Source organism: Dreissena polymorpha, chromosome 13 (genome assembly GCF_020536995.1).
Source record: "Dreissena polymorpha isolate Duluth1 chromosome 13, UMN_Dpol_1.0, whole genome shotgun sequence".
Lineage (NCBI taxonomy): Eukaryota > Metazoa > Mollusca > Bivalvia > Myida > Dreissenidae > Dreissena > Dreissena polymorpha.
The window spans coordinates 37451216-37468401 of NC_068367.1; the positions used below are offsets into that span (position 1 = coordinate 37451216).

Consider the following 17186-nt stretch of genomic DNA (forward strand, 5'->3'; position numbering starts at 1 on the left):
TGGATCGATGATTTTATCATTCTCCAGCAGAAATTCCGAGGATTTCACATATTCTACTAAGACGGTTTCTGTAAGGTTGACCTTATATAACCAGTCGAAACGGCCGTAAACCCAAAGCAAAAACTTTCGGGCACCTCGCTTTTCCGATTTCCGACCAATTTAATACAAGGATTTTTGTCATTTTTGACTGCAACTTAACGTTTATGGTCGAAAATGAATACATTTGACCGTTTCGGTCGATCTTCACCGCAGTTGACAGTTAAGGACAATAATGACCACAACTGACCATTTAGGACAATACTAACTAAAATCTGACCATTCTTGTGGAAGTCGGCCCAAAAGGTAATCTAGATCTAACCTAAGAGTTTTAGTCATTTTTCAAATGACTAACAAAGGTATGCGACATTAATCATTAATGTTGCGTCATATATCGGCAGTTGAATATTTGCGACATTTATCGTTAACGTTGCGACAAATATCGTCAATAAGATTTGCGACGTTTATCGTTCCTTGCGACATCAATCCTCAACGTTGCGACAAATCTCGTAGCCTGTGACATATAATGGCGATGCGACATTTAACGCTGCTACTGTGAGATTATTGACACGTTCGATGGTCTCAAAACTGTGTCATAATTGATACGTATGTCGCCATTTTTATAAAATGTAATACTTTTTATCATAAAAGCACTGGTATTTTAATAAAGAGTAAAATGACCATGTACGATGCATTGGCTGCCGGGGCTAGAGATTGGAACAGAGCATCGGTAAACTACTAAAGCGGACAAGTATTAATGTTATTAATTGCGGTTCTTTTTTTATAATGTATATGTTATAACTTTTTGTTTTAAAGTTAATTTCTTAGCCTTATTTGATATATGTAATAAGCAAAACTAAAGCGATATTTGTCTCCAGCAATTTCTAATTGCAAATAAAATTTACTCCTAGCGCATGTAATAATTCCCAAAACGGTAGCTTTTAGTTGCTGTCAAAGTCGGTATTTTAATTTCATTAATGTAGAATTCATTTGCTGATTAAAGATATACATTTTAAGTTGTAAATGCTTTTACAAGATTATGATATGACCTTCTCGACAACTGGTGGAAATATAATTGGTCATGGTCATGAAAATTATAATTATACATTGACTACTTTACAAACAAAAATTTAAAATGCATAAATAACACTTTGAACAAATTCCGTTATGTTTAACTTCTTAGTGCCTTTTTAAATATGTTACAGATCAATTAACATGATTCGATAATTGTCTCCAGCAGTTTGTAGTTGCAAAATAGATTAACGCGTTGCGCATATATTCATCCAGACCACAAAACGGTAGCTTTTGGTGCTGTCTAAACAACTGTTTTGATTAAATTAAGGTAGAGGTTTACTATTTAGAGTAACAATATAATATTGAAGTTGCAAATTCTTTAAGACCATTATCATCTGAACTGTTCGACAGTTGATGGAAATTTTCTTGGTAATAATGATGGAAACTGAAATCATATATAGAATTTTTAACAAATATTTTAATTTCACAAATGCTACCTTTAACACATTCCGTTATGTTCGTTATGTTTGTCCAATGACCATTTTGACATTGGCTGACTAAGATATTGTCGTCTCGGGGACTGTATCCGGAGTCGCAAGTCAAATTTCTAGTTGCACCTTCAAACAGAGAGTCTCCTGCAACTTTCCCTTTGCTGTTGTTCTCAAAAGGAGGGCAGACTACAAAAGGAACAGTTTCCAAAGACATCATATAAACAACACTTGTGTTTCCAAAGGAGGTCAATAGTCTCACAACTGTGCTATAATTGACACGTGCGTTGGCATATTTTTACATTGAATACGTTATATCAATAGCACGGATAATTTAACAATGAGTAAAACTGACCATATTAGCCGACTGCTGGGGCTTGTGTTGGGAACAGAGCATCGTTAAACTAATAAAACGGACTAGTATTGTAAGCATTTCAGGTTGATATCTAATATACATGATAACTGTTTGTTTGAAAGTAAACTTCTTTTTCTGTTTTTAAATACATTTTAAGTTCAGATGGATTCACATGGTTTGATATTTGTCTCCAGCAGTTCCTAGTTGCAAAATAAATTTAAGCATAGCGCATATATTCATTCACAAAACGGTAGCTTTTGTTCCTCATTCAACGTCGATGTTTTAATTAAAATAAATGTAAAGGTTAATTATATGATTACAGATATTATATTTAAAATGTAAATGCTCTAACAAAATTAGCCTTTAAGTCAACTGGTGGTAATACTTTGACATGGTGATGGAAATTAAAATCAAACAATAACAACTGTACAAACAAACATATACATTTCATAAGTGATACCTTTAATACATTCCGTTATTTTTGTCCATTGGCCATTTTGACAAAGGCTCAATACAGCATTGCTGTCTCGGGGACTGTATCCGGGATTGCAAGTCAAATTTCTAGTTGCACCTTCAAACAGAGAGTCTCCTTCAACTTTACCGTTGTTGTTGTTCTCAAAAGTAGGGCACACTACAAAGTAACAATATCCAAAAAGACAGCAAATAAAAAAGTGTTTCCAAAAGATGACAATTATCTAGAAACTGTGCCTTCATTGGATTGTGCGTTGAGATATTTTATAAATGACTATTTTGTCATAAAGACACAGACAATTGAACCAATAGTAAAAATGACCATGGAAGCTGCATGGAGTGCTTGGGCTAGTGTAGGGAACAGAGCATCGGTATATAGGCGAACTGGTATTATTTGACTGCATTTATGGTCGGCATTTGGTATATAATTACAATGTTTTCATTGTTGTTTTAAGAACACCTTTTAAGGCTTCTGTCTTCAGTTGTCAAAACACCTATATACTGTTTAATTACAATAATGTCTCTTTAATGGAATTACCATTTTTATTCATTTGCTTCTTAATATTATATCACCTAAACTTGTTTTATTAGTAGCACAGCCCCATTAATATTTTTATTTAGTACTGCCCTTGGAATTTGTTCACGTCATTATGTCATTATGGATTTTTGTGACGTCATACGACCGACTTTCCCAGTTGTAATCTACATGCATAGGTCATTGGGTTTATAACGTTCAATTTTATTTATATTTTCTCTCTGATAGGCGTTTCTTGTTTGATTTAATTATTTTTAATTTGTTAAGCAGTCACATAAACAACCAAGCTATGTAATATGGAATTTTTACACCCATTATTGCTGCTTCTTCCTGTATTTGCGCGATGATTATCTGAGATATTAACTATATGATTCTATATTTTCAAATCTTTTCTATAAAGAAGGAATGTAGTTGACAATTGTTAATAGTTTTATTTGATCGTTCGTCAAAAAGTTGTAATTCTGTTACTCTTGTATCTTCAATGCAATTGAGTAATTAAATAGTAATTAAATTGAATGCGTTTTAATTCCCTTTTATTATTGTTTAATTTGAGTTACAATGCTATGACGTTAAATTTTATTTACACTTAAATGTATTATGAATATTGCTGGGCCAAGTGTGAGGTTGAGCGCTCTATAACCAGGTTTTAAACCCCCAATGCTTTGCATTGACCGTTCCAAGGCGGTGACCCCAGCTTTATTCATATTTTGTGTTTATGTTGGTTTGTATTGTGCTGTATTGTGCTGTTTTGTACTGTTTGGGCAATCGGTCACTTGCCTTAAATAAAGGACCAACTAATTGTTTTTAATGAAAATTCAATACTGCTCCAGCAGCTGGAGTTTCACTTCTTTATATTGTGTGAACTATGTACACAAGGGTAAGGTTATTCGATATTCGTCTCAAGCAGTTCCTAGTTTCGTAATAAACAACGCGTTGCGCATCTACTCCACCCCAAAACGGTAGCTTTTGTTCCTGTCAAAATCGTTCTTTAATTAAATGAATGTAGAGGTGTAATAATATGCGTAACGATATAATATTTAAGTTGCAAATGCTTTTAGAAGATTATGATCGGACCTGTTCATCAAATGGTGGAAATTTACTTGGTCATTGTGAAAGAAATTAAAATCAAACATTGATTTAAAAAAAAATACAAATTTTAAATTGACAAATGATACCTATAGCACACTCCGTAATTTTCGTCCATTGGCTATTTTTACATTGGCTGACAACGTTATTTATGTCTCGAGGACTGTATCCGGGGTGGCAGGTCACATTCTTAGTGGCACCTTCAAGCAGAGATTCTCCAACCATTTTCCCGTTCTTTTTGTTCTCGAACGGAGGGCATGCTATAACGGAACAGTTTCCATAGACAGCGCAGATTTGTTTACAACTTTAATGACACTGATTTCAATCATTAACATGTGTGTTTCGATATTCAGTGTCAGCATTGCGACTTTTGACTTTATTGTGTAGAAGTATCGGCGTAACTCAACATGCAATACAGCAGCATCAAATGTAGAACATTCGTTGCAAGCTATTTAGAGATTGTTTGATGGATGGTAAATTTAAATTCAAAACAAGCTGTATTATGCCAAAATTAAAATTCGATCTCAAATGTGACATCAACCTTTAAGCAAGGAAAACTGGTCTCGATCTCAAATGTGACATCAACCTTTTAGCTAGGAAAACAAGTCTCGATCTAAAATGTGACATCAACCTTTTAGCTAGCAAAACCGACCATACCCGAGACATGTCGTTTCTTAATGAATATATGAAGTAAGTAAAATGCACCCATAATGAACGATTACGTTATTGTCCGGAGAAGTTGTAGCATTACATTATTTGATTTTAGGCTTTGGAAGGGATCTTGACCGTTGTGCTATAGACACGACATGCTGTTTCCTCGTGGTAAACTCTCTGTTTTAAAGTCAACGTCTAATGTTAGTTATGTAAAAAGTACAGATGGATTAACATTATGCGACATGCGAGTTTCCGATAATCTTTACGTTCTTTTGGTCCTTAAACGGACAACAAACTGAGACACATATCAATTATATTAATGCATAACCATATGATTGAATCAAAGTAACACACACTAATAACTAATCCAACACATTCGCCAAATCGATTGAGTTATGCATTATATACATGTACTGCCAATATTTGCTATAAACGGTTATGACGTTGATGTCACTGAAAACCTATGACTTATTTTTTAGGAATGAATAAATAATACAAATGTTAAAAAGTTGCTACTTGTCGAACCTACGAACACGTGCATCCTCTTTAATCTCGAGACGCGATCAGCTATCGCATACTATTACTATACGTAGAAATGTAACCAAACATGTTTATCATTGTGAGCCGTTGTTAGTAGTTTGGTTGGTTAGATGTACATGAAAACGATGACTGCAAAGTTTTGTATTGCAGCATATAAATGGACAACGGGTTTTGCCAAATTATATATAAATATAAATTATATATATAAATGTATAACACCACAAACATTTACCGAATGTATATTACTTGCGTAAAAATTGAAATATGCCATCTTTACGACATATTTCTGAAAATCCTGACGATAACTCACATGTTTGCTGCGTTTTTGTAGAATCATATGGAGTCTGGTCATCACATTTTTTCTTGACCTTTATTAATAAAAACTACAAACGTTAGCATTAAACTAAAATTAGCATAATAAAAAACATACACAAGTTGGCATTTCAATTTCATACATATGCACTTTTTAATAAATCATAAAAATCAAAATCAACGCTTTGACTATTTTAATATATTTACAACGCAGTACTTTATTAAATTATTAAAACAATGTATAACACACGGTTCTATTACTTATTGCTAAAACCGTGGTTCCGAAGAACATTCGAGATTTGTCACGATGTGGAAGCACGCTTACTTAAATTATATAGAAAACAGTAAACAACGATTGAATTTATTGTTAAAAAACAACAGTTAGTTATTTTAATATTTAAATTATGTTTATGTTCAACATCATCATGTGATTGTTATATTCGTTTATTAATTATTAAAAATTAATTAATTATTGATAATTGATTCATTATTGAAAATGAATCGATTAAAACGGATTAAATTAGTATATAACATTTTACTAATCTGTGTCAAATATTTTCCAAACATTGAATTGTTATTGTTTGTTTAACTTTAATCAACATTTTAAACAATTACAAAAATGAATATTTTGCAGTATTTGTTAAGATTAGCAAAAGTGATTTGTAATCAATCAATACTACCAGACCTATGTCTTTGCTGTTTGCACAATACTTTGGATAGGCTCTATGAGGTATAGTAATAAATCAATAAAAACTCAATACACACGTACATGGGGAGCTACTCCTTTAAATGTCTTTGTAATTTTTTTTTTTTTAGCCTTCTAATCACGGAATTGATACATTTTAAGAACATAATCGAAAGTATTAAATTTTCAGTAAGACATTGTACTCATAAGTATATAACCTCGCAAAAAAATATCAACTTATTGCTTCAACCTTTACTTACTCATTTGTTTGTATCCCTGCCAATATTAAAAAGAGACACCAAGAACAATTTTAATCAATAATTTTACGACCTTATTTGGGAAGGATCAAGCTAATGTCATTATTAAAGAATATAATGAAGGGGGCTGAAAATGGTTTTAATATATTCTTTAAAAAAATATATGATACTGAAATGGCATGAAAGGAAAATGATATGCACTAGTTAAGTCGCACAACAATATCAGTTTGTCGTTAGCGTTGTGTTTGCATTCGCCTTTTGCTTTCGTGTTTTGGAAAATGTTTTGATGTTCTAGCTTTAAAAGTTGTTTCGTAATTTATGTTATAGTTCTAAGTGTTTGTTATTGGTAGGGCTATTCTAGATTAGGATGATATTAATGATGTTTTTATTTGAATATTGTTATTGATGCAACTTGTTGTTTTAATAAAATTATATGATAATACAAGCGTCAAATACTATGATTAATCATGAACAATGAATTAAGTTTTAAACGCTAAAATATTGCATGTAAAATAGTCGTGAAAAGTCAGTTTTCTTAATCTTTAAATCCATAAATAACAATTAATACGAATGTAATAACATAATATATTTCGTACATATAAGCGATGCTATCACATATTATAAAAAATAATGCATCAATTGATTACATAGATTTTAAGAACCAGATTGTTGAAAAATCGAGACTCTTCGGGTCGTTCACATTATAATGGTATATGGTATTAAACTATTAAATCAATACAAATATTCCCTTTTTGAACTGCCGCAGAAAGTAATACATTCACACATTTTTGTCACGTAACGGTTCTTCCAAGATGGAGTGCGTACTGTATTGTCAACGTAATATAAATACTGGTCCTTCAAATGCGTGAAACGATCACACCTCTGACCACAACTCGCGTTTGTGTAATTTTACTTCGGAAATCCAATAAACTTTTACATAGGACATGTAATATAAATGAAATGGGTTGTATTTACATCAGTTTTGACCTGGTTTAATTGATTATTAACCGAAGTGAAATAGAATCTGTTCTTAGTCTAAATAATGATACCAATCAGCTGACCAATCTCGTCATGAATACTTATGATGATGTTTAAGAAAGTGTGGCGGATTCTTTATTTTTGCAAACATAAGCTATTTATTCCTACGAGAAAGTCGGATTGGTTTGACCAAATAAGACAATATTGACAAAAAATCTGCTAAATTGGACACAACCACCATTAACTCAATAGCAATCACTTGGCGATTGAGCTGTCATGAACAGAAGCGCAAGGAAATTGAAACAAGTCAGTGCTTTTTGTCGGAGAAGTACGAAAACATGTTCAACATTTCCAACTCCAAGACCAACAAAATTACAAACGTAAAAGTGCATTTAAGAAAACTTGGTTTTTGGAAATCATGGTCTTTAGCAAACTAACACCTCCTTAAAACAAAATATCTTAAAAGTCGGGAGATAATGTTTTGAATTTCCGAATGTCTCGATACCTCAATAAACGTTTATATCAACTAGCGAAAGTAGAACTGTGGATTATGTATAAGTTCATAAAAAATCTTCCTTTTATTACTTATTGTGTAGTTTATGACTATTTTTCATGTTCAGATATGTTTTAACTTTTATCATTAATAAGCCAGTGTTTTCGAATGAGAAAGTCAATCTCAGAGAACTTAGTTGGCCCAACGATGAATGAAAGCACAATTCGTTCATATGCAACTTCTGAAGTAACGTATAAAAATTCGACAGAATTGTTCATAATATCACGTGAAATATTAAGAATAAAAATGCAAGTGGATAACCATGTCCACATGTATCTTCGTTTTTCTTCCGTGTTGACCAAGTTTTTAAAATCAATTTTATTATCGTTGGTGCAAAATATATTAATTAAATGTAAAGGTCTCCGTAAACAATATCATACGACTTGCGGCCGGAACAGTTTTATAAATAAATATCTACCAGTGTCAACAATACATGTGAATAGAAATACGCAGCAAAATACTCTTAACGTACCTTTTCAAACGCCATCGCCTTTTTCTCAGGGTTTCCAGTTTCAAATTTTACCGATGCGCATAAAGTGCAATTTCTTTCAAGTTCATTGTACAACAATCCAGGGCAATCGTCCGTGCACTCCCTCATGCAAGTTGTCAGTTCTGTAGTTCTAAAAAATTTTAGCACTACATGACAAGACAAGTCCTTCCTCATTTCCAACCTTGTGCATTGGGAACATGAGTCTTGTAGACCTGTGGTCAAGTGACCAATAAAAATAATAATTATGCAGTAAACACCCAGACATGTCAAAAGAAACTTGATATCCATGTTTGTTTGCCTATAATATCGTGCAACTTCTTACTTTGTAGACATTCCAGTGAGACGTGTTTCTAACAAACTGATAATGATATAATGTTATTATTTAGTTGATGCGGCCTCAGTCTAACACGGCAGTCTCCAGCTCAATCTCAAAGCCAATATAAATTCAACTAATTAATGACAATTTTATTAATTAATTTTATAATATTATTCAGCAAGAAAAGTTTGAATTTCACTTTCGAATTACAAGTTTTCTGTTCTATACAACTTTTCCCCTGTTTATATTCCCATGCAAATTGCAAATGCCGAAGCGGATAAGAGAGCGGACTATTCGTAATCGTGCATAATTTATTCCGCGTGCGAAACTGTCAACTTCATGGATGCCTGGATGTAAATTGTTTTGAATATTTGATAACTGTGAAAATTGCTGTAGCCAATGAAGGTATGAAACAACTAATTGTTGTCGCCAGCCTTTCGGTAAACTGCAATATTATATTTTTTAAGATTTAAACTTTTGCTCCAAAACTAAGCATACAACTTTAAAATGGCGTCCAAAATTGTCGAAATTTTAGATTCTCATATAAGGCCGAGTTTTTTCCTGGTTTCTGATTGGCTGATTCTCGTATTGGCCGACCTTTTCTCGTATTGGCCGTGTTTTCCATATTGGCCGCCTTTTGCTGGTATAAGGCGAGTTTCGAGCTTTATTGGCGAGGCTCAACTTGCATGGGGCGAAAAATTGAACACATTCTCGTCTAATATTATACAGTTAATTAATAATAATACGTATGGATAATAAGAGCGGTTTTGATATGTATGGTTGCCTTTTTCTGCCATGACGTTTCGGGAGAGTTGACTCCATTGAATGGCTTGAAACGATAATACGACAGCGGCTCACGTACCAAGTTAATCGCAAATGCAAGCAGAGTAATTGTTTTGGCGAGGTAGTGTTATATGTGACCTTTTGAACAATTTAATGTGTTTATTTTCTTTAATTGACACTATCTCACAAAATATGTGTACAAGCAAGCTTGTTATCTCTGGATTAAAAATAGCATGTAAATAATGTTTTGGCTAATCGTTAAAGATGAATATTACTCTTTTTTCGGAGTATCTAAATTTTCGGACATCCTCGTTTTAGCCAAAACATTTATTGTGTATGACTCTTATTTTCGGACACCTAGATGTTCACCTAATATTAATGACTCTCAATTTTCCAACAGTCACATTTTTAGCATAATTTTATAAATAAATCTTATTTGCGTTAATCTAATCACACACCACACATGTGTTTTAACAACCAGATGACGGGAATAAATCTGGAAAATTTATACAAGGAATCTGTTTACCATTCGATTGGCTTGCTTTGTGTCAATAGGCATGTTTATTTTTAATTATTAATGGATTTGAAATTAAATTTGTTTGGAAATCACTAAAATCGGTTTAATTCATATATATGGTGTGTGTTTTTACACAATTACGAGAATAATTGTTTGCTGCCATTTAGTGCCAATTATGATTATATGGTTATGATTATATCGATGCTTTTCAACACTATTGTTTTATTGGTGTATGCCTGTTTAAACTTTATGAATTTAGTTTTCGAAGGCAACACGCTTCCTTTCGAATTTTGAAGTTAGAAAAATGGATGTTTTATAGTATTTGAATGAGTTATAGTATACTATTTAATAATAGTAAAGGTAATCATAATAAGCAAAGTTTAAGTATACTTTAATGATAAAAAGCTCACACTGTGTATTAAATAGCAGGTAGATCGCAAAAATGGCGGATTAAGCGGGTAAAATCGTAAATTTTGTAATGATGTATCAGGCTATTTTCTACAATATAAACGGTTAATGCCGCAAAATAAAATAAACTGCTTTGTTAAACTTTAATACAATCATATATGCTGTATAGAGAAATTCTTAATCAAAATAAATGAGTAAACGAAAGACTGACTATCAGAAACGTTTCATATACATATAAAGGGAGCTGAATAAAGATCCCTTGTAGAAATGAACATTTAGTTTATTATAATCTTTGATTTGTATTAAACGGCTATTTATATATATTTTTATGAATATATTAAGTATCCAATCCCTATGACGCATCTATATCATTATGAATGAGTGCGTTTGTTTCCGTTTATTAAAATGTATACATCTCTGGTTTATTGTGTTATTTTAAAAAAGACACCTATTCTCTTTATTTAGATATAAATCATATTTTGAGTTCAACCATAATTTAATATATGCGTAATATCGTAGTTTCATTTACAGATAGTCTGATATGCATTTTATATCATGTTTTTTTAATGCGAACCAGATACAGTTCACTCTCGAAAAATGAAATATTGGTTTTCCAGTGCTGTTTACGAATATTCGTATGGAATTTATTAAGCATATAATGCATTTGTTTATAACTAGATCACCTCAATATGTTCATTGCAATGTTCATATTTTTCACGTATCAATATAATGTATTGAACACTTCACACAATAGCTGGTTAATCCGCGCTAAAAACACCGTTTGTTGTTGTTTTTGTACTTTAGTTAAAAACAATATTTAAGATAATAATTCCTGAATGTTTCCGTTGTTTATTACCCACAGAAAATACATATATTATTGGAAGTAATTAAACAGTTTCCTTTTCTTGTGTACAGTACCTATCAATGCCTCAATGTTCCTAGATTCTGATGAACAGATACTGTTTTTTTTTTATTAATTATCGACAATTACGTCGAGATTATTTAAAAACAAGAGATGTGTTTGTCAGAAACACAATGCCCCCTTTTGCGCCGCTTTGAAGCCATATATTTGACCTTTGACCTTGAATGATGACCTTGATCTTTCACCACTCAAAATGTGCAGCTCTATGAGATACACATGCATGCCAAATATCAAGTTGCTATCTAAAGCGACATAGAAGTTATGAGCATTTTGGGAAACCTAAACGCAAATCCTTAACGCAACGTGTGACGGAAAGAGAGACAGACAGACGGACGGACGGTCCGATCACTTTATGCACTCATTCGGGGGCATAAAAACACGTGTGACAATTATAAGGTTGCCCAAACTGCTTTATAATATTGTTCATCAAACGGTTTAACACGTGTTAAAGAACGCACAGCTGTTGTGTTCATTTTTATATTATTTTTTATTACTCGTTCATATTTTCAAGAAAGACAAGTAATGTCCTTTTATACAGTGTGTATAACACCTACAAAAATTACGATCAAATAGCAATGATCAGGCATTTGATATAAAATCTGTGTTAACCCTTAAAAGTTACGCTCATTCCATATGTACGACCTGCTTTGTTTGTCGGACAAAATGGCGGCCAGATAAGCGCTGCTAAGGGGTGTGAAAAATCGATATTTGATTGGCTAATCGGAAAATTTGATTGACAGCTGGCGACTGGTTAATTGTTTTGAAAGCCAATATGATAGTTATGCCCGTCAGCACAACACAACTTTGGTTCTATAGTATTTTGTTATAAATTGAAAAAAGACAAAAGGTATTATGCACAACTAGATGCTAATATTGTACTGTCTCAAAAGTGAACTAATGTAATATATAAAAAGAACATTATAAACATTTTATTCACAACAGCACGTTGGGACAGTTCAATAATATTACAGCTTGAAACCCGATGACTCAGAACCACGTTATAGAATTTTTTTATATGTGACGTGCTCTGTGAAAACGGGGTTTAATGCATATGCGCAGTGTCGTTCCAGATTAGCCTGTGTAGTCTGCACAGGTTTATTAGGGACGACACTTTCCGCTTTTATGGTATGTTTCGTTTAAGGAAAGTCTCTTTTTAGCAAAAATCCAGTTTAGGCGGAAACTGTCGCCCCTGATTAGCCGGTGTGTACTGCACAGGCTAATCACGGACGACACTTTACGCACATGCATTAAATCCCATTTTTACAGAGCGCGGCCCATATTTAAACGTTATAATATTCGTGTAATAAATTCCGAAAACACAGTTATATCATCTACACATAAACATGATAATTTGACTGTGACGGCGAATACACTCTATCTCGTCTTAGAAAGTGGTAACTTAAATTGTGTTCACGCCATGAGAAAGCATGACCTAACGCTATCAATTCTTTTACAAGTATTATAACCGTGTTGCTTTAAAAAAAATCTTTAGTGGCAATTTCAAGAAACTGCGCCAAAACATCAAAATTGTTTACACTCACGGGCAAAATCTGCCTATGCAATGGGTTGTAATAAACGTTTAAATATTTAATTTACTGGAAATGCAAACTGTTATTAATCAACCTATTTATCATAAACTGTTAAATGAGGTTCTATAGAGTTATGCAAATATTATAATTGAACTCGTCTATAATATTTAAATTTAATGCTTGTTGCTATCAACAAATACAAAAGCGGATAGAGATTTACATGCAAACAGGTTCGATTTAGCGGACATTGGAATGCGTGCTTGACAAGTGTTAGATTCAATTAAGTAGATTATTCTATAACATTGCAATAAATGTTCATGCGCAATACGTAGTAAGATTAAATTGTCAGTTAAAATGCCTCGTACATTTGCATAGAAGGCATTATTGCAACACGTTTTAACCCGTTTTGCAAACAATTTATTGCAAAACGGGTTGGAGTGTCTTATTGCAATTTGATTTTTCATATAACAACCCGTTTTGCAATAAACCCGTTTTGCAATAAAATCATCGCACAGTTATTTGCAATATTTTTATTGCAAAACAGGTTGTCTTGTTGCAATGTGAAAATTGTATAACAACCCGTTTTGCAATAAACCCATTTTGCAATAAAATCACCACTCTTGTATTAATTAATTAAAATGGATTGGAATAGTTTAAAGGGAGTTTCAAATGTTGTTTTTAAATAATATTGTTTAAAAAACTAGAAAATACTGTGAGTTTAGACTTAAAATTAAAATGCATGGAAGGTGGTGAATTTCGAGATTTAATACGATAAAACAACACAGAATGTGTATCGAAAGTGATTTCAAACCATTTAGTTCTAAAATTAAGATGTTTAACAACCCGTTTGCAATAAAAAATCATCACATATACACGTGTATACTTATTGTTTCATATTAATTTGAAACGGTATAAAGAAAGATTTAAATGTCGTCTGCAAGGTTATTATGATAAAAAAAGGCTGATAGTAAATATAAAGGGATGCTCACCATTTTGGGAATTAAGTGAAGAATACCCAGAAGTGCATAATTTTATTGCAAAACGGGTTGCAGTATATTATTGCAATGTGCCCGTTTTGCAATCAACTCGTTTTGCAATAAACTTATCACACATCTACCTATTGATTCCAATTGATTGGAAACTTCGAAAAGAAAGTCTCATAAGTCGTATATACGGATTTATTTTTCAAAATGAGACAGACATGTAAGATTCGACCAAAAAATAGCAAACATTGAAATTCATCAATTTCATGAGTAAATGTGATAAACAATACAGAATGGGTATAAAAGTGATTTTAGCCAATTTTAAGCTAAAGTTAAGAAAATCCAAATATGCAATAATTTTATTGCCAAACGGGTTGTTAGAAAAAAAAGAAATGCAAAAAGACATTCTAACCCGTTTTGCAATAAAATTATTGCAAAACAGGTTTATTGCACAACGTGTTGTCATAAAAATATCCAATTGCAATAACACCGCAACCCGTATTGTATTGAAATTATTGCATTCATGGGTTTTCTTCGCTTTAGTATTACATTGGTTGAAATCACTTTCTATACCATTCTGTGTTGTTTTATCATATTTATTAATGAAATAGATCACTTGCAATATCTTTATAAATGTTGGTCGAATCTTACACCTCTGTCTTATTATAACAATACTAACAAACGCCCTTGTAGTAATATGTAATAAAGCAAACATTCTGTCATATTCAACAGTTTAACATACCGTAGTTTCCTTTGAAGTCAACCTCTGATTAGACATTTTGTGAAACTTTTTAACAAGGTAATTGTTGTCAGTTTGTCCTGCCGCAATTTTATATTAATTGAGCCCAAAGTGTGATAAAGATCCCTTTTTGAGGGGCGTTAAATGCTATTTCTATTGTTTTACATTGGAGGACTGAGAAAACAATGGATACAGCTAATTTGTCTGGTTTGCTTTCTTTTTAATATTTTCTTCTTGTTATTCGTTTTATTTTATTTGTTTCAGTTTTATTTTTAGTCTCAGAATCAGTTTCATTTCACTTTCAGTTTTAGTTTTAAAAAATACACATATTTGTGAAGTAAGCATAGTTATTAAATTTTAATGCATAATTTCAAAATAATTAATCAGTTGGAACGAATATCTAGCAATAAACATTTAGGATACGAATGATAAAGCTATAGTCGACTCATTAATCACATGTCAAAAGTTTTGGACAAACATGCATGCGTTATAAACATAATTTAAGTATTACAAAGATAATAACATATCTTTATTTTGATTAACTACGATTAAAATTATAATTAGATATTATATGTGTGTCAGATAAATACAAAATTGATTTTACAAAATCAAATGAAACAACTGTTATTTAATATAATTAAAATTAATTCTAGCGGTCGGAAATCATAAACTTTGATTATGCATGGTTGCTAAAACCGATGTTTTTAAGGGGAAGGGGGTGATGCTACTATAGAAGGGTTAAAGAAGTCGTACAAATAACAAAAAAGTACGAAACAATTATCGGTTTAGCAAACTTAAAATTTTAAAAACAAAATCAAGCTATCCGAAATACTGTTATATTATGGTATTTAAACGGATATACCGTTTGACCGTTTAAACTTGTCACTCAAACATTTCCGAACCTAAGTCTTATCGGTTACTATGGAAACGGTGTCGATTTTATTGCCTACATACCATACTAATGTTGTCTGTATTCCACTTTTTAGCTACGGGTCATTGCATTCTGTAAGATGTATGGTCCCTATCTCATAAAATTATGGTCATAGTTATCATTTACATCGTGATAACAATTTACCGTAACCGGGGTACATGTAAGTATACGTAAGAGTACCCGGGTTACATGTAAGTAGTACCCGAGCCGACAATGACCGATCGAGCTTTATTTTGATAAAAATTTATTTGGTTTATGTTTAAGTATATTATTCAGTGTGGGGTATTTATTGTAATAAAATATACAAATAGTTCTTTTTAATTTGAATAGTCGTTGACTATCACTTGCCAATAAAAGTGGAATGTGGATGGTTAATAGCTCAAGTTTCAACATATATCTTGTCATATATCTTAATGTCCATTGCTAGAATTCATTGTTGGTAAAGGTCTGTGCATTTTAATATAACACCGTGAGGGAGTATGGTTGATGTCGAGGTTTGTCATCTTAAACCGCCGACTCTTAGTCCGCATATCTACTTGCATGAATCATTTGTAATATCATAACTATTATACTTTACGGATGAAAGGTGATACTGTTATGTTAGGAATGGCGAAATAATCTACACACATGTATATTGGATATTGTGTGGATTCAACGATTCCGTTACTGCGAGCTAAAGTATATATATTTTAATAACAGCACGTTCTGCTATCTAAATGTGTGGGATATGATCCTGCCACTTAATCATACTCGACGTTACTCAGCATGGCGATCTTAATTTTGTCCCTGGGCCAATAAAATACTCATGAAACGGTTCTGCAGACTTGCGTTTATTGCCGGAACAGGTAATTCATAGGTGCTTTGTTTTGTCGAGGACAACAGTAGAACAAGTATGCATAATTTATTTACTTCGAATTTTCAAACAATAATGAACAACCCTATGATGAGAAGCGATACATTATTTATGAGTTTTTAAAACCACCAACTGCCATCGCTGCATTTATATTATGAAATAATGAGCTCGACCGAATTTTACATTATCGACACGTCACAGAACGTCATTTATCTTGTTTCAATTTACTACTTCAGGTGTGTACATTAGTTTACAATCACACATGATGCTTTTAATTGTTACACTGACAGTCGGTTTGTTTGACAATACATGTTTAAAATATGAAAACAGAAAAAAACTATAACATTACTATGATATACATATTAAACATCGAGGTTATAGTACATTTGTCCTGGATCACAAAAATTATATGATCATTTGAAAAAATTCTTGAAGTTTTCATCATGAATATGCCAAGTTTGATAAATGTATTTATTTTATGCTTTCTGATGGTTTAAAGAGAAATAACAGTGAATTGAAACTGATATTTCACATTTTCAAACAGTAAAAATAAACAATAATTTTTATTGTATTACCAGAACTATGTTTTTACATATCTTTGGTTTCCCCATTGTGGCCCCCAATTTTTTCAATGGCGAATAATCTGCAGTGAATGTTTATAAGAACATAAAAAAACGGATAAGCTTCCTTTGAACATACATGCAATAACATTTTGGTGCGCCACTGACTAGTGAAATATCATTTTCTATGA

The 17186-nt window shown here is 32.2% G+C and overlaps 1 protein-coding gene and 1 long non-coding RNA gene across 3 annotated transcripts in view; one reads left to right on the forward strand and one right to left on the reverse strand.

Annotated features, from left to right (window-relative positions):
- The window catches only part of LOC127854964 (uncharacterized), a 222834-nt gene that overhangs the window by 38338 nt on the left and 167310 nt on the right, over positions 1 to 17186 (forward strand). The gene's annotated exons all lie outside the window — the stretch shown is intronic.
- On the reverse strand, positions 2360 to 5548 carry LOC127854968 (uncharacterized). Its single transcript, XR_008037259.1, has 3 exons — positions 5490 to 5548; positions 4075 to 4245; positions 2360 to 2524 (listed from the first exon to the last, which is right to left on the reverse strand). It is a non-coding gene; the product is annotated as an uncharacterized LOC127854968 (long non-coding RNA).